At 47.6% G+C, this 18,212-nt stretch overlaps 1 pseudogene across 1 annotated transcript in view; it reads right to left on the bottom strand.

Moving 5' to 3' along the window:
* Positions 1–11,658, bottom strand: part of LOC145535805 (heparan-sulfate 6-O-sulfotransferase 2 pseudogene) — a 107,484-nt pseudogene extending 95,826 nt beyond the window's left edge. The window contains exons 1-2 of the transcript XR_014075497.1: positions 11,633–11,658; positions 10,319–10,811 (exon numbers count right to left, since the gene is read on the bottom strand). The product of XR_014075497.1 is annotated as a heparan-sulfate 6-O-sulfotransferase 2 pseudogene (transcript). The remainder of the gene's footprint in view (positions 1–10,318; positions 10,812–11,632) is intronic.
* Between the last annotated feature and the right edge of the window lie 6,554 nt (positions 11,659–18,212).

Below are 18,212 nucleotides of genomic sequence, written 5' to 3'. Positions count from 1 at the left end.
TATACATTATATACATGCTAACAAGGAGTTCTTGACTCTTGCATGTGAATTAAGAAGCTTGATGTGGTCAATGAAAGCCTGACAATAAGTGAAAGTTGCTCAATCATGTCCGACTCTCTGTGACCCCATGGACTATACAGTCCATGGAATTCTCCAGGCCAGAATACTGGAGTAGGTAGCCTTTCCCTTGTCCAGGGGATCCTCCCAACTCAGGGATTGAATCCAGGTCTCCCCCATTGCAGGCGGATTCTTTATCAGCTGAGCCACAAGGGAAGCCCACTTCCAAATACATCACACTATTAATACTCCTTCCCATGCACTCAGGTATGGCCTGATCTCTTGTTCCTTCCTAAGTACTGCATAGTCAGATAGAACGGACTGTAAGTTATTTACCTACTGGAGCTTTTCCAGGCCAACTTTATGGCTTAGTATTTGGTCTGTTTTCATAAATGTTCTGTACGTGTTTGAGAAGAAAGTGTATTTTTCTAATTGGATGCTGGTCTCCTACAATGAGTTTGTTAAGCATGTTGCTCAAATCCCCTGTATCCTTACTCACTTTTTGTTCATTTCATTTTGCAATGTCTGAAAGAGGTTAGTAGATTTTACAATTTCTCCTAATAGCTCTATCCATTTTCACTTTATATATTTCAAAACTATGGTATTAAGTGCTACAGGTCTAGAATTATTATCTGAAAAACTGAACATTTTATCATTATCCAGTGACCCTGTTTATCCCCCTAAAAGGTTTTGCCTTAATTAATTTAGCTATATCAGCCTCCTTCTGGTTAGTGTTTGCATAGAATATCTATTCCAATCCTATCAGTGTCCTAATGTTTTAGCTTTGTCTCTCATACACAGAATATAGCTAGATTTTGTACTTTCATCAGTTGAAATAATCTATGCCTTTTAACTGGTGAGTTTAGTCAACTTCTATTTATTGTAGTAACTGAGGAGTTGGCTGCCAAGGTCAAAAGGACTTTTAAAAAAGTACCTCCATGTATCCTGGCTGTAACCTGGTAACTCTAGTCAATTTCTAAACACTCTGCTTGCATTCACTCTCTTGTAAGAAGTTAGCAAAAGTCCAATGATTTCCATGAGTGAATCTGAGCTGATACTATACAGTTATGGGGAAAGGTCAATTAATGCAAGGAACAGTGCCACAAGCCTAATCCATCTGATGTAAACCAATGCATTGCACACATTTCAGATGCTCTGTATTCCTTCAGAAATGTGCATGGAAGTGATTTATTACAACTATACTCTTCACAACAGACCAATTCTCTTAGGCTCAGTAGGGCATCCCCACCGGTAAAATTCAAAAAACCAATCAAACCGAATAAGAAGCTCTCTTTGCAGACATTTAGGTCAAGAAAGAACATGATTCTTCACAAATCAGAGTAAATGAAGTGCAAAATGAAGTGCAAATTATTCTCTTATAATATATACAAGAATTGAAATTTAAATTGTGACTAAAAAAGAACCCACAGTTTAATCAGAAAAAATATATTTATTGGTAATTCCCATGAGCTCATATTTGATACATTTATATTATAGGATAACAAGTTCAAAACTATTGCTAAGTTATAAATATGGAATTTATACCGAATTTGCATTATTGAATTTTATTTTGAATTTGCATGTGTGCCTATATTTGAATATTTATAATATTCCAGAAAAAGCACAGTGGAATATGCAAGACAGATTTATTTAGTGTAATGCTCTGACATGTGCCAAAGTCTTCAACACTGTTCTTAGAGGTAAAATGGCAGAAGTAATAAATGGTACACAATAAGACCAACTGAATAATCTGCGAAGTCCAATACCTAGCAAAGCTGGGAAAGCTTTTCTGCCAGTAAATATTTTACTAAGAGTTTAGACAAATATTTCTCTAAGCTTACAATGGCAGTGTATTAGAAGACATATACCATTAATTGGATTCTTCATTACACTTTAATGGAAGACCGAATATTTCCATCTATACCATTTTCCCCCCCTAATCTCAGTGACTAAATATCTCATCTTATTTGGCACAGAATGTTGATATTAGCTTCCCAACTGTGAAGCACGTTCTTTACACTGTCAAAATAGCTTGTCCCTAGAATGTAGTCTTTGTGGAGTTTCAACAATAAGATTCTGAACCTCACTGTATTTAGTGGCCCCTCAGATACCCAGAGCAGTTGAGGAATGCAGTGTTCTAGTCCAGGGGTCCCCAACCTCTGAGATCAAATGCCTGATGACCTGAGGTGGAGCTGATAAAATAATAATAGAAATAAAGTGCACAATAAATGTAATGCACTTGAATCATCCCCACACCATCCCCAGTCTGTGAGAAAACAGTCTTTCATGAAGCCGGTCCCTAGTGCCAAAGACGTTGGCTGGTCTAGTCAACTTAATTTACAGTTAACCGGGGGCAATGCTGTTGTGAAGTGAAACTGCTCTAGGGGGAGGCTGCTGCAGCAGACTGTACTCCCCTTCTCTCCTGGATGAAGGCAGCACGTGCACTAACTGATCTAAGCCCTCAGTTGTGGATGTTTAGAACCTACAGTTCTTCTTCAACCCCAAGACTTCGCTCTTCTAATCGGACCATTAGCTCTCGTATCAGCTCACTTGAAAAGAGGCTCACGAGTATTCAAAGTCCAGGCTATCTTGGGTGGCTCTGGCTGAAGAGAGTAAGCCTTTTATTTCTGTGTGCCATTATTAATTTGTTTCATTTAATGTTTAAACAGAGAACAAGCAATGGCAATCCACTCAAATATCTCTGTACTGTACTAGTGTAAGAGTTCCATGGATTCTTTGGAATGTGATAACAGCCAATCATCAGAAAAATCAATAGTCGATGTCTGACTTATCACCTCTGCCTTTCAGTCTGAGAGTTTATTTAGCCAAGGCTGCTTTCCTCCTTAAGGACTCCCAGAATATCAAGAGGCTAATGACATAACTAGCCATAGTTTTTAGAAACCAAAAGAAGACATGTGTAATTTATCAAAGCCATAATAAAGCATCATTTAAAAACTGTTAATATTTATTTTATTATGAAAGCAATGCATACTCACAAAGAAAATTAAAATCCTTCAAAGAGACAGAGAAAGAAAATAAGTCACTAACTGAGCTATTGATATTTTGGTATTTTTCTTCCATCCTTTGCCTTTTATGCTTAGATTTGAGAGGGATGGAAAGATGATTTGCCTCTCTCCTTCCACCCCCACCCCTTTGCTCTCTCTCTCACATAATTGTTGTCATACTGGGCCCATAACTGTCTATCTCTTTTTCCCTTAGCATTAAATCACTACCAATTTTCCATACTCTAAATAAAGGACATTTAAATGGTTTTGAAATAATCCCTCAAGTGGATGTACTGAGATTTCTTGAACCATTCACCTATGTGTCGATCAGATTTTTCCAATTTGTCACACTTACAAATAACTCCAAATAACTTACAAATAATGGGAGCCTCCTAGGATGCCATTGTCATGTCACCCTCTGCTTTTTCCTCATGGCACTTCTCACAATTTTCAGTAATGAATTATTTGTTTCATGTCTACCTTTCCCACTCTATGAAGCCAGGGACCATGTCCACCTGGTTCCTCGCAGTGCCTCCAGCACATAGCATATTGATGAGATATTCAATAAATATTTGTAAATAAATGAATAAATAAGTGAGTGAGTGATAGAAAGACATGTACAGGACTGTTTTTCAGTAAAATCCCAGAAAAGCAATAGTGGGTCAAAGACATACTGTCCATGTTCTCTGTTTACCTATTTTATTTCCAAAAGAATCATTTCAATTTACATTTCCATCAACAATGTATATGAATGATAGTATTTACCATACCTTTGTCAACACTGGCTACTATCCTTTTTTTGTTTGGCAGTGGTGTTGATGTATACCAAGTTGCTGTTTTTTTTTTTTTTCAATCTGAGAAATTAATTAATTAGAGAAGCAAAAAGGTTTTCCTACATACAATTACTTGAAATGTGCATTTCTTTAGTACTAGTGAAACTAAACTTTTTTCTTTAGTTTAGTTTAGAAACTAAAAACTAAGCTTTTCCCTTTCTGTAAACTAGCTGTGGTTCCATGTTGCAAATGTTCCGGCCACAGCCTTTGTTTTTCTGCTCAATTCGTTGGAGTTCTTTTTCCAGGAAAGATGTCAGCCTTTTGTCTGTTTTATTTGTTGTGCATATTTTCAGCAGTTTGACACCTGCCTTTTCATTCTGGTTATTTTTGGACAGATAAACATTTCTCATCTTTATGTAATCATAACTGTCGATCTTTTCCTCTATTTAAACAGTCTTCTCCTTGCCTAAGATTCCCAAATGAAAATTGCAGCGATCATTTAAATAATACTGCCAACTGTGAAGTCGATTAACTGGGTTCACAGACTCCTACATATACAACTAAGCTCTAACCTGTTCAGAACTCTGGTTCTCATTTCTTTGCAAGCTTTGGCCAGTAGAAACCTAGGCAAGTTAGACTGGTCACAACTCGCAGCACCCTCCCAGCACTCATTAGATCCCCTTCTCAACCTCTCTGTTTTGTCAGTGGTACCATCTTGACTCCAGACTGGAAATCAGAGCTATACCTTTAACTTGACTACAGCCTTCACTTACTTTTGTGCTTCTTACACTCCTGCCATGCAAGAGTTTCTCATACCACTGGGGTTCAACCTTCCAGTTGCCATTCTAGGACCTCTAGAAGGAGGCCCCCTAACTCTCCCCCAGGCATGAACCTTCTCGGGAACTTGACCTTGAGATGCCATCAGGATGCCACATCCACCCACAATGCCTCCTTTCTTCTCAAATTTGTTGTTTGTTCACTGTTTAGTCCCTAAGTCATGTCCAACTCTTTGGGCCCCATGCACCGTAGCCCACCAGGCTCCTCTGTCCATGGGATTTCCCAGGCAAGAATACTGGAGTAGGCTGCCTTTTCCTCCTCCAGGGGATCTTCCTAACCCAGGGATGAAACCCACGTCTCCTGAGAACCCAGTTTCTTCCAAAAACAAGCCACCTATTCCCAGAAGCCTTTCCAAACAGATCTCTCCTTTGTCTGGCCTGCTCCTCATCATTTAGAAAGAAAAGGGCCTTAGAAAGCAACCTGTTTAAGTCTCCCATTTTACAGAGGTGGGATGGACTTGCCAAATCACTGGTTCCTCCCCACTCCTCACCTGTCTATACTACGTAGTTCTGCACTTTACCATCATCAACTTAAGGCTGAAGATGGTGACCTCGGCTTTTGGGGCTTTGTCTGGGCTCTTATCTCCTCCGACTACCAGCAATAGGCAGAGGTCACAATACTTACTCCACAAAGCTTGCTGACTAGATCTAAACTGTTACATAAACAGATGAACTTTTCTCTATTTTTAAAACATATTCCAATAAAGGCATGACACTTTAAAGACATTATTGATATTCAAATCATTTTCAAACAAAACTCATTTTCTTTATTAAATATCTAAAACACCAAATTATTCTGTTCTACTGTAAGTTCTGTGAGAGCAAAGATGATACATCTCCCCTGGAATATAATGGGTAGCTTCACAAAATTTCGTTTCAAGAATGACAGATAGAAGAGGTGACTACTCTTTAATGTCATTTCATGCTATTTAAGTTGACAACAGACATCTAGAAAAGACAAGCTCTAACATTCTTATTGCCACATAGCAGCACTAATCTAAAATTACTATTAAGAAAATCTAATTCCAAATAGCTCTTTATACTATTTGGAGAACTTCAAGCTTGGCTGGGATGCCAGCAACGTATTTGCCATCCAGGCAGAGATGTTCATTTATCATGGTGAATTTCTCCCCCTCTCCTGGGAAATACATGTGTGCAGGGCAGGAGGCAATAAGAGCTCTTAGCATCCTCAGCTAATTGAAGCTAAGCCTGTGAGAACCCAGTGCCCTACAGCCTGAGGGACCAGAAGGACCGCACCACCGCCTAAATTGATCCATTCACTCGCTGCCTCGCCCTGTACCACATGCCAGTCTCGTCGTCCTGCTTCACTGCATGAGGAAAGGACTGGAGCATGGGCACCTGAGCCATGAGCAGGCTCATGCACTATAGACTTCTTACCAAGACATGGCTGTGTCAAAACAGAGCCGCCTTGGGAATTCCCTGGCATTCCATTGGTTAGGACTTGGTGCTTTCACTGACGGAGCCCGGATTCGATCCTGGCTGGAGAACTAAGATCTCACCAGCCACGTGGCCAAAAATAAATAAACAAATAAAGCCACCTACCTTTAAACAAAAAGAAAAGAAAAGGAAGCCTTTACTACAAGTATTAAAAAGGAGTGACCACAAAGAAGACAAAAGAGAGAGCAAGCTATGCTCCATAGAAATGCCATATAGTCCTTTCCTGTCAGTGATAACCTAGTGGATTCTAGGTGACAATTAATTACTCTTCCCCTATGACTGCTGCAAAATGTAAAGATGCTAAATGTCTGAGATGCACCATGAATATGATGATCAGATTCTCTGATTTGGGTAGCGGTGGAAGTTGATCTTCTCCCACCGCCACCTGCCACCCTAGTGTGCCAGACAGCACAGTGCCTTGGGGAAGAATGAGCCTGGTGCAGTTTCTTGATGCCCAATTCTGAGGTCCTCCCACAGACTCAGGGATGCACTAGAGTTGGCTACAAACAGAGGGAATTTGGCCTGAGAAAAAGCCTGCAGAATCTGGGAGTCAGAAGAACTGATCAGCAACCATGCTTTGATACATTTTCAAAAGCAGTCTTGGGAAGTCTCAAACGAGCAGGATTTCGCTCTGGCCCCTAAACAACATATTCACACACAGAGACATGGAATGCAATTTCTAGGTTTTTTTTTTTTTTAAACAAATATGATTCTTAGTAAACTGTTGCCTTTAGCCAGCCAAGCACTCTCTCTTTGTCCTCTCCAGGCAGCGTGATGGCAGCCGTTTGCACTCAGCAGTTATATATCGCCCGAGCACTTCTAGAATGTAGCAGTGGGAGCACGATTCAGGTCTTGGCTTGCAGCCTCGGTGGCCTCTCATGCCCGCTCCCCCCCCCACCCCAGCATGGACGGATGTAGTGAGTCAGAAGGTGTCTCTGCTGATGGCTCCTCCTGACGCTTATTCACCAGGCCCCCAGTGTACTCCCACCCTGCTCGGCTTTGCAGTGATTCCTGCCTTGGCAATGAGATGCCCCTTTGCCATCCAGCCACCAGACCCTCTCATGGAGAGCATAAAGCTTCAGGGAGGTAGAATTCTATTTCTTTCCCAATCGCTGTGGCAACCCTGGTCCAATCACTCGTTCAAACATGTGTAAAAATGACTGGAAACGGCGATGATGTAGGTGAAAACACCAGTGAGCATCCGTGGAGTGTTCACTTTGTGGTAATGACTCACATGAAATACCTCACTGTGCTTTCGCAAAAAAAAAACAACAAACAAACAACTTGCTCATGGAGTCCCAGTCGACAGAGCCAGGGCTGTGGAATCAGCACAAGCTGGAGCAAGATCCCTGCTGTGTCACTAAAGAGTCCATGACCTTGAGAAAGTCCTTCAACCTCTTTGCGCTTCTGTCTCATTTGATAAATGGGGAGACTTCTGCCCACTCTGCCTTCTTGCTACCGACAGCGCAATTTTACAGAGACATAGCAGAGATAAGGGATGGCAAAGCTCATCAGGAACCAGAATGCACTCTCCACACAGACAAGGCTGGGACAGGCTCGGGTCCAAGGTCATGCAGCTGGTTCACGGCTGGCCTGGACCTGAGGCCCAGGCGTCAGAACTCCCAGGCCAAACAGACGGAGCTGCTGTTCCGCTCAGCTCTGTGGACCACAGAGCCCACCAGCAGCTGGCATGGAAGGCTGCTCCACACAGGAACTCCCCGCGACTGACTTTCTGTCTCCTGAGACCAGCTCCCCAGCCTCACGCATCACTGCCAGCACAGATGCCTCTGTCTCTAAATTTTCAACATACACACACACACTCTCACAGTCACACACTTGGGCACACCTTCTCTCACACAGATTATCAGAATTCACAGAACTGGTCCTGTAAGCAGTCAACATCCTGGGAAATTCTGGAACCCTCCGGCTATGACTACTCTTTAAGATGACGATTTCCGGAGGTGGGTAGGAATTAAGGAAATAAAGTGCCCTTGGGGTAGCCACGTGTTTCTCTAGCAAATTGTACTTTATTTTGGTGAATGTTGGAAGATCCAAGTGACTCCGACTCTTTAGAAAGTGATTCTTCTTTTATTAGACTAGATGGCACTGTGGTATCACCCTTTTGATGACCAAGGAAATCGTATTTCATTTCAAATAATTTTGCTTCCACTGGGGACTGTCCAAGAGGCTAAGCCCTCCCCTTGAGGGGTCCTCATTATCATATGGAAATTTTCTGAAGGAATCTGCCAGAGGGCAGTGGCCATCAAATACACAAGATCACAATGTGTGTTTACACACTATGTCACACTATCTGTCCAAAGAGATTTTAAAAGGCATATGTGCCCTGTGAAACTCCAGAGAGGGCCGGGGAGTCCATCGTGGCCAAGACTTCATTTTTCCTCCTTTGCCACAGCCATGGCTGTGGAATTCGATTTTTGCCCTCAAGAGCTTTTTTTTATATCAGCACCTCACTACACCTACAGGCTCCATCAGCAAGAGGAATGATTTTCAATATTGCCAAATTGTTTGTGAACATCTTAAACCCTAAAGTCTGGTGGTGACAATGGCTCACACAATTCTCACAATGGATTGAGGTGGCAACCTTCCTAGGGTCAAGGTTCTCTTAGGAGGTTGGGGACGGGGGAGGTTAGTGCTGGAAAGGAAATGAAGGTTCCACAGATCCTCCCAGGATTCCAGCATTCAGAAAGGACACTGTCAACTGAGGGATGGGGAAGTGAGGAGGGGGTGAGGTTTCCTCTAAATCTCAACGATGACCAGAAGGTCGGAGGGCACCATTTACTCTAGGGCTGGACAGAAAAACCTGCTTTGGCGGCTGTATTCAGAGAGGTACCAACAACAGGTGACAGAGTCTGGAGCAGAGCAGCCCTCACCACGGGCAGTGGGGAGTCTGTCCAGGGAAGCAGCCTCTGCAGCAGCAGCAACCCCCTGTGGTCAGCTCAGTGGAGAGACAGAGAGCATGGCCATGTCAACTAAACTCACCTTATCCATTCCCAACATCCCCTGCAGCAGCCCTCTCTGTTTTATGCAGAGCAGCAGAATGGGAGCCCTGACTGGGGCAATTGCACCCCAAAGTGTCCTTCCTACTCCCCCCTTTATGGCACTCCCTGACCTCCAGCAACCAGGCATTGCAGCTGGCTGGAGGAAAATGCCCTTGCTTCAAAAGTGACTGGCTTTTCATAAGACAGCTCTTTCAGCATCAGCCCTAGGTTCCCAGCAAGTGGACTGGCAGCGCCCTGCTCTAGGGCTCAGGAATTTGTAATTCAGGAGAGGTTTCTCAAGACTGAGCCCCACAAGGGATCTGCAGCAGCGTCCCAACCCGTCCTTCTGCCCGCGAGGTGCCCCTTGCACACACAAAGCGCAGGGGATGCCCCACGTGCAGCCCTTGGCCAGGGGCGCAAGCTGGGTACCACGAGCTCTCTCTGGGGGTCCGCAAACAGCCACAGAGGGACATTCATTAGCCCAAGGAGAGTAGAGCCTGCGGAGAGAAAGGAGGAGCGAGGCGACAAAAGTACGGAAGGAAGCGGGGGTGGGGGGGTAGAAACAGAAAAGGTTAAAGAAAGGAAGGGAAGCAAAGTGAGAAAGGAAAACGGAGGGAGAAGGAAAGAGCAAGCGGCCAGGAGCTGACAAGATCCCAAGCAAGAGAAAGAGAGGCGAATAGACTAAGCGAGGGTAATGGCCGGGGAGGAAGGGCAAGAATGCAGGATCCTCAAAGCAGAGAAAGGCGGCTTGGGAACCTGGAGGCTGAGAAAAGAGAGGGGCTGGAGGGGCTCAGGCACACTACAGGAAGAGCGCGGCTCTTTTGGGCGCGCCAGTGCTGAATCTACATTTGGTACGCTGTCCAGGCGGCGACCAGGGGGCGCTCGTCCCGGGCCTTCCAGCCGCTTCCTCCGCGCACTCCGAGGTGCCAAGCAGGCCAACCCTTGCACAGACACAGGAGCCATCCCGGGTAGGATGGAGGAGCTTCCTGTGGCCGCCACAGCGCCGTGCTCCCACGCGCCAGGGCGCCAGGCGCCTGCCCAGCCCAGGCGCCACTGCAGGGACGCCGAGGTGCTCCCTGGGTCACCCACACCGATCGGCCACGCCTTCCGATCCTCTGCCCGCCCGCCGGGCCGGGTCAGCTCCCTGGCTCGGCTTCGGGGGCCCCGCTCGGCCGCGGGCGCGCACTGACCTGGATGGTCTCAGCCACGGCGGGCACGCAGCTGGTGAGCTCGGTCCAGTCGGAGTGCAGTCCGCAGCTCCAGCCCGTGGAGAACCTGGAGAAGAGCCAGGTCTCCCTCTTACCCGGCCGGTGGCAAGTGCATGTCTTCTGACCCACGCAGCACACACGGCTGCTCCAGCTGGATGTTGCCCACCAGGTGGCGGCCGAAAGTAGTGCCGCCGGGCTTGTGGATGTGCAGGAACACGATCAGGTCATCGCCCTTGATGTCGAAGTCTGCCTTGCACAGAAGGTCGCCGCGGCTGAACGTGTAATGGGGCACGAACCTGGCGGAGCTCTCCTCCTCTGAGAGGCACGGGTCTGGCAGCGGGGAGCTGAACGCCTGCGGACGGAGGAGCTGGTATTCTGTGCCGGGGCACACGTATTGGAGGACGCTCATCGCAAATAGGAAGAGCATCACCAAAGCCAGCAGCAGCTTTTGGATTTCTCCTCCAGGTTCCCGACGCTGGGGGAAACCCAAGCTTCTTAAGTCAATCCCGAAGCTCAGCCCACGCTCACCGCGCGCCCGCACCGCCCCCTCCCCTGGCGCCGCGGTTGCTCCCCTTTCCCACTCCCTTCGCGGCGCCCTTCCCCGCTTCCTTCCTTCCCGCAGGCTCAGCGCTGTGCCTTCTGCCACACACCCCTTCTCCCTGCCCCCTCGACTCCTTACCGCTGGCCGCCTGCCCTCTACCCGCACCAGAGCTCTCTGGAGCCGTTTCGCGGGATTTCGTACCCGTGGGACCCCGCCTGTCCGGGTTGCCCCATTCCCCAACTCCTACCATGGGTTCGAACCTCCGCGCATCTCGTTCCACTCTCGGTGGCCCCGCGGCTCCCATCCCCATCCCGCTTCGCCCACCGTACTCTCCCTGGCGCTTCTGCCCCCAGACTCCTTGGCGCGTACTCTGCCCCCTCCTCCCCTGCCCAATCTCGGGCTCCTTCGCCGTGTTCCTCCGAAGCCCTGCTCTTGCCTGCGCCGGGTTGCCCACCTTGGGGGCCGCTTCGAGGGAGCTCAGAGCCCAGCGTTCCGAGTTCCCCTGGGGGAAGGGGGTCCGCGAGCACCCCGACTTGCTAGCTGAGACGCTGCGCTAAGGGTGCCCGCGGAAGCGCGGGGAAGGAGCCTCAGCGTAGCCAAACGCGCGCCGCTCCCCTCCAGAGCCCCCGAGCCCGGCCGCCGCGGGCCAGCCGGAACTTGGCGCCCTTTCCTCTCCTCGCGGTTGCTTGCCCTTCCCGCACCGCTTCCGCGCGCCCTGGCCGGAAGCGCGAGTCCCGCTTTCGCCTAAAACGTACCTGGCTCCGGGACAGGAAATCTTGCAGAATATGGCGCCGAGCCCATGCCGAGCAAGAGCACGAGAGTGACCCAGGGGGCCAGGCCCCGGGTGAGCAGGGCCCGGCAGAGGGAGCCCAGGTCCCCGCATCTCCTGAGGCCCTGCATCCGTCTGCGGCGGCCTCGGAGCAGCAGCGCGAAGAGAGAGGCGCGCGCGGCTCCCGCCAGAGAGGAAGAAGTCTTTAGGGGCTCGTCCAGGAGCGGCTGGGAGTTGAATCCAGGAGACACACTCCTAGGAGGGCCCGCGCGGACTGAGGCGGCGATGGATCCGGGCCGGCTGGCTGCCAATTCGGCCTCTACTCTGGAATGCCGGCGGGGACAGGTGGTGCGGGCGGGCGCTCCTCGCTCCGGTTGCAACGGCGGCCCGAGCGCCCGGACTGCACACGCAGGCAGTGCCATTCCCCCCTTCAGGGAACTCAGGGTACTAAGGATCAGGAGCGAGCTGGAATTTCTGTAATAATGCCTCATGCCTAAGAGCTCAAACCTCTTAAGCAGAAGACCTGGGTTTTCTCCTGTTTGGGGGGATGGAGGTCACTCGAGTGAGCACATCACTACACTTGGACTCGTAATTTCAGCCTCCCCTAAGACAGGAAAGGCACAAATTGGACCTTTTCCTTCTCTCCTTGCCAATTTCCATTCTTCTACGGAAGCGGGGGGCGTTTTCTGAAAAGGTAAGTCAGCAAGAAGGGAAAAAGCATGACCAAAAAAGAAATAAAAAATGTTTCAGAATGAGAATTTGAGCTTTTTTAGAGCAGGGGCTGGTCCTTACTTCCCTATTCTTTCTCAATCCCCAGCATCAAGTCCCGTGCCTACAGGAAGGCTTCACTCATAAGATCCTTAAAAGAAAGGCACATGATTAAATACTGCATGGGGCGGTGGTGTGTGCATCTAATCCAAGGTAGTGTGACAAATGAGGAAGCAGGCCCAGAGAAGGAAAGGAATGTGCCCAGGGTCACACAGCAGAGCCTCAGGGTTTGAACCCAGGAAGCCATCTATTTCCTAACACCATCTCTTTTAATAAACAGGTGCAGAGTGTCCTCAAGCCAAGTGTCCGGAAAGGCTGTATTCGGCTGCAGGACCAGCACTGTAAGGATTGGCAAGGAAAGAAGGAATGCCCCTTTAGGACAAGGTCCCAGGACTCAGGACGCTGGCTATTCGCATCTGATTGATCAGGTATTTGGAACCTGTATTTCTGTGAATGAGTGTCCAACGGTGTCCAGTCCCACCTTTGCAGAAGGAGATCAGGCTGGCAGTGGTGTCTCAGAACAGTGTTGTTGGGGAAGTGGGGGCCCGTGAGCTGAGTCCTGGGAGTGGTAGTAAGTCCCTCCAGAGACAGGCACTTCCAGGATCTCCCTCAGAACATTTGATCCCTTGCTGAGCTCTGTTCATTCCTCGTCTATTCTCAGTGTGCAGTAAGGCAGCGAGCACTGGTCTCCAGACCTGAGATTCTGTCATTTGCTTGCTGGGCAGCCTTGGGATTATGACTTGCTCCTCCTGAGCCTCAGTTTCCTCTGATGTAAAATAGGACTAATTCCTTTCTGACCATCTGGGTCACTATGAGGATGGCCTTTGATGTTGATGTTTAGTCTCTACATCCCACTCTTTGTGATCCCATGGGCTGTCACCCGCCAGACTTCTTCTGTCCAGGGGATTTCTCCAGGCAAGAATACTGGAGGGGGTTGCCATTTCCTCCTCCGGGGGATCTTCCTGACCCAGGGCTCAAACTCACGTCTCCTGAGTGTCCTGCATTGGCAGGCAAATTCTTTACCACTGAGCCACCTGAGTATATTTTGCTGCTGCTGCTGCTAAGTCGCCTCAGTCGTGTCCAACCCTGTGTGACTGGTTAGACGGCAGCCAACAGACTCTGCCGTCCCTGGGATTCTCCAGGCAAGAACACTGGAGTGGGTTGCCATTTCCTTTTCCAATGCATGAAAGTGAAAAGTGAAAGTGAAAGTGAAGTCGCTCAGTCGTGTCTGACTCTTCGCAACCCCACGGAATGCAGCCTACCAGGCTCCTCCATCCATGGGATTTTCCAGGCAAGAGTACTAGAGTGGGTTGCCAGTGCCTTCTCCGAGTATATTCTAGTGTGACTATATACACCAGCTTACTGGAGGGTATTTGCATTTTTAAGACTTTCCTCTACCCTTATCCTGTAAGAAAAATACATAAATGACTCTCTCATGGTGGATTTCATATATCTGGGTTCCTAAAAGTGGGAAGAAACTGTCTGCAGGGCAGTAGGGGAACTCACAAGTCTCAGAGGATTGTTCCTGAGGTGAAGAGGCTCCCTGCTAAGAAGAGGGAATTCTTCCCATGTGTGTCCTGAGAGCCACGTTCTCCTGAGGCCATGCTTGGGCCTTCGTAGGACATTCCAAGACCTCTTGCAATGCTGGGCTGGGCCCATCTTCCAGGAACTGGTTCCCTTCAGGAATTGAGTAACAAAGATCCTGATACTCTAGAAGGGCTTCCCAGATGGTGCTAGTGGTAAAGAATCCACCTGCAATGCAGGGGACATAAGAGATGCAGGTTCGATCCCTGGGTCAGGAATGGCAACTGACTCCAGTATTCTTGCCTGGAGAATCCCATGGACAGAGGAGCCTGGTGGGCTACAGTCCATGGGGTTGCAAAGAGTCAGACACGACTGAACTGACTTAGCAGGCATGCTCATACTCTGAAATTAGCCCTCTTTTGGAGGCTGGGGTGAGGGACAGGTCTATGGTTTTGCATCTTCTTCCTTAGGGCAGCCTGAGTGGTTGTCTGTGTAGATATTTGGGATTCAGGACTTGGAACGTGAGGAGGACTCTGCGGTCAGAGCAGGGCTTCTGGTTGTCTCCACAGTGTGTCGTTCTTTTCATTATTTATCCAGAACCTCGTCCTCCCATGGTGTCCACAAAAGGTTGCCGATTCTGGAAGCATAAAGGTCAGGCTGCCTTGCATACTAATCAGTGTGTTCCCAAATATGCATTTGCTTGCTGGGGTCTGAGACAAGAGCAGGAGGTGCTTGAGAGAGCCCTGGCCTGGGAGTCCAGAGACTTGGGTTGCCAAGAATAGGACCCTGTATGACCATGAGGAAGACACCTGTTTGCTCTTGGGCTCAGTTGCCCTATTCCTAAGAAGTCACAGTCGGTTCTGTGCCCTAAGGGCATTGTCCTGCTCTAATATGGTAAGTCACTTGCTTTCTTGTCTTCTTCAAGGGCCAGAGTGCTGCCAAACTCTCAGCGCTGCATCGCAGGGCAGAGCCCAGTCCTTCCTGCTTTCTGTAACAGTCACATGGTGGGGACTCATGAGGCCTTCAGCAGCTGGACTTGTCCTGAGCCTATGTGACAGGGGTAACAGCAGGGTCCCCTGTTCAAATTGAAACATAAACGGTGGAAACTTAATGGCAAAGAAAGTGCTGGCAAATAACTGAAGTAAATACATTTAGTTTTAAAAGTGCCGGCATTCTTTATAGAGTATAAAACACTAAGAAAATATGCTTTCCCCTTACCCCGAGCATTTGCCTGAAAGCTGTCTTTCCAGCTGTCGCTGATTTTTTTTTTTAAAAAAAGCTCATACTCTCAATTATAGGTGATTTTTGTCACCAAGATTGAAGACATGCAAACTATTGTCACTTCGTTGCTGTTTTTCTGCATTTCTCCAAACTGAATGAACAGCACTGCTTCATGAAAGCACTGCGCTGAAATTTGAGCTTTAATATTCTAAACAGGTTCAGTGTGTTATAGACAGCACTCTCGATGGTTGTCTATTTTTGTCCCGTGAAGCACTGAATTTATTTGTTCAGCTTTGAAAAAACCACATGTGATTGGAGGAATTAAGAGAGGATGAGGATGTAGGGGTAATGTGTGTGCTGAATGAACGCGTGCTGCAAAGGCAAGAGAAAGAAGCACTGGACCAGGGTTCATGGTCAGCTCTGAACATCAGGCCCATGGCCGCCCTTCTCCTAATGAGAGCTGCCCACCGTTTCCCTGACAGTGACACCCACATTTCTCACCAACAGCCTTTAGAGGAGTCTGTTCAGGCAGGGCTTTGAAAGCCATGGCGAGCCAAGGCCTGGCAACCACCAGGGGCAGCAGGTCAGGCTCCACTCCTGATACAGACATGTTGCTTATTTGGGCCTCAGTCTCTACTCATAAAATAGCCTGACCAGGTACCTTCCAAAAGCTGGCTTAGGGGTAGAATAAAGAGGAAGCCAATCTCAAATGAGTTTATTTTAAAAAGCAGAGGGCACAGGTTTGGAGAGCACCTTGCCCTGGGGTTTCATCAGGGCTCTCTGAGCTGTCTCAGAGCCTCAGTTTCCTCATCCATGAAAATGGGGCTATAACAGCCTCACTCGGTTGTCATATGAGTTCACTACTACAATCTGTGGGAGGTACTCATTCGAGTTCCTGGAAAGAATACACCTTGTGTAAATGTCCATTTCTCTTTGCTTTAGACACTGAATACCTTTGGTTTGAGCTCTTGGTTATATTTCCCACAACAGTAACATACACATATTTAATGACGGGGGTGGGGCTGCCTCTGCCCCCACCCCATTTTCTTTGCCTGCCTTCTTGTCTCAGCCTCCCTTCACATCTCTCCAGTGCTTTCCGGGGCTGGTGTCCCCTGGGTGATGAAAGGATAAAATATTCCATTTAATCACACTGAGGAAGGAGACATGTCCACATGAACCCTGGCAGGAGCCATCTACAAAGGAGGAGGAAAAATGATCCCCACCAGGAGACACCGTGAAACAGGCATAATGGCAGCGGAGGAGATTCTTGGGGAGCTGAGCTGGAGGGTTTTAAGTATGTGCAGAATTTACAGGGCCAGCCCCACTCTAAATTATTGACAGTAATTTTTGATTCTGTTCACTTCAAAAGTTAATGGTCGATTTGCCCAGAGCAGTTTCAACTTGATCAGCTGGGCAAACCACAGTGGTCATGAAAAAACACGGTCAGATTTGTGTTCATCTGGCATGAGCCAGAGCTGGGCCAGCAACACCCTTTCCCCGTGGCTGAGTAGAAAGAACGCCAAGCTGGAGGCAAAGAAAACGATGTTTGAGTCTTAGTTCTGCCTCCAGCTCACTGTGTGACCCTGGGCTAGTCTCTTGACCTCTCTTGGATTTAGCTCCTGACCTTGGTCAGTGGAGGGGCTGTACTAGATGACTCTGAAGACCGAAGACTGGTCCCAGCAGGAACTTGCTGTGATCTAAGTTATGCCAGCTACCAAGAAGAGCTGAGGAGGGACCACACTCTCTCTAGCCTTTGTGCGGGCAAAAATGCTCTACCGAAGATGACCTCAAGCTTGTGGCTGAGTCAGAAAAGCCAAAGGAACAGTGTGGAAATTCCTTAAAAAACTGGGAATAGAACTGCCATATGACCCAGCAATCCCACTGCTGGGCATACACACCGAGGAAACCAGAATTGAAAGAGACGCGTGTACCCCAATGTTCATCGCAGCACTGTTTACAATAGCCAGGACATGGAAGCAACCTAGATGTCCATCAGCAGACGAATGGATAAGGAAGCTGTGGTACATATACACAATGGAATATTACTCAGCCATTAAAAAAAATACATTTGAATCGGTTCTATTGAGATGGATGAAACTGGAGCCCATTATACAGAGTGAAGTAAGCCAGAAAGAAAAACACCAATACAGTATACTAATGCATATATATGGAATTTGAAAGATGATAACGATAACCCTATATGCAAGACAGAATAAGAGACACAGATGCATAGAACAGTCTTATGGACTCTGAGGGAGAAGGTGAGGGTGGGACGTTCTGAGAGAATAGCATTGAAACATGTATATTATCACATGTGAAACAGAACACCATTCCATGTTCGATGCATGAGACAAATGCTCAGGGCTGGGACAATGGGATGACCCAGAGGGATTGGATGGGGAGGGAGGTGGGAGGGGGGTTCAGGATGGGGAACACATGTAAACCCATGGCTGATTCATGTCAATGTATGGCAAAAACCACTACAATATTGTAAAGTAATTAGCCTCCAACTAAAATAAATAAATTTATTAAAAAAAAAAAAAGAAAGAAAGAAAAGCCAAAGGAGGACTTAGAGGAGACAACTTTCTTAGATCACGTGGGTAAGAGAGACACTTGAAAATAAACCTTCTGGGCTTCTGCTGACTTGGAAAGTAAAGTGGAAACTGAAGGATTGGGGAAAAGTGTTGAGAACTGACCTCCCACTGACACAAAAGCCCTAGGTAGGTTTTAATTAATGATAACAACAAAAGCAAGAATGGCCCTGCCTGGCCCACAGCCTCCCACTTGTTTGCTTACTGTGGGATCTTTGCAAGAGAGGAGCATGCCCACTGCTGGTCTCCTGGCTGGTCTCTGTGGGAGTTCTAGTTTTGAATAATAAAATACAAAAGCTGAAAATTATATCTCAGAGCAATCTGGAGGATTTAGAGGAAGCTAGCCTCTGAGGGCAAAGTGGCTCCCAGGAAAAGGATCTCTTTTGCACCCAAATGGGCTTGAAGAGGGAGGTTTTTAAAGAACAACCCAGGAAAAGAGAAAAAATAGTTTAGAGAAATCAT

The sequence above is a fragment of the Giraffa tippelskirchi genome, chromosome X, assembly GCF_054371585.1.
Source record: "Giraffa tippelskirchi isolate mGirTip1 chromosome X, T2T-mGirTip1v1.2.pri, whole genome shotgun sequence".
Taxonomy (NCBI): domain Eukaryota; kingdom Metazoa; phylum Chordata; class Mammalia; order Artiodactyla; family Giraffidae; genus Giraffa; species Giraffa tippelskirchi.
The sequence above is the reverse complement of the archived record's forward strand: the minus strand, read 5'-3'. Positions and strand labels throughout refer to the sequence as shown.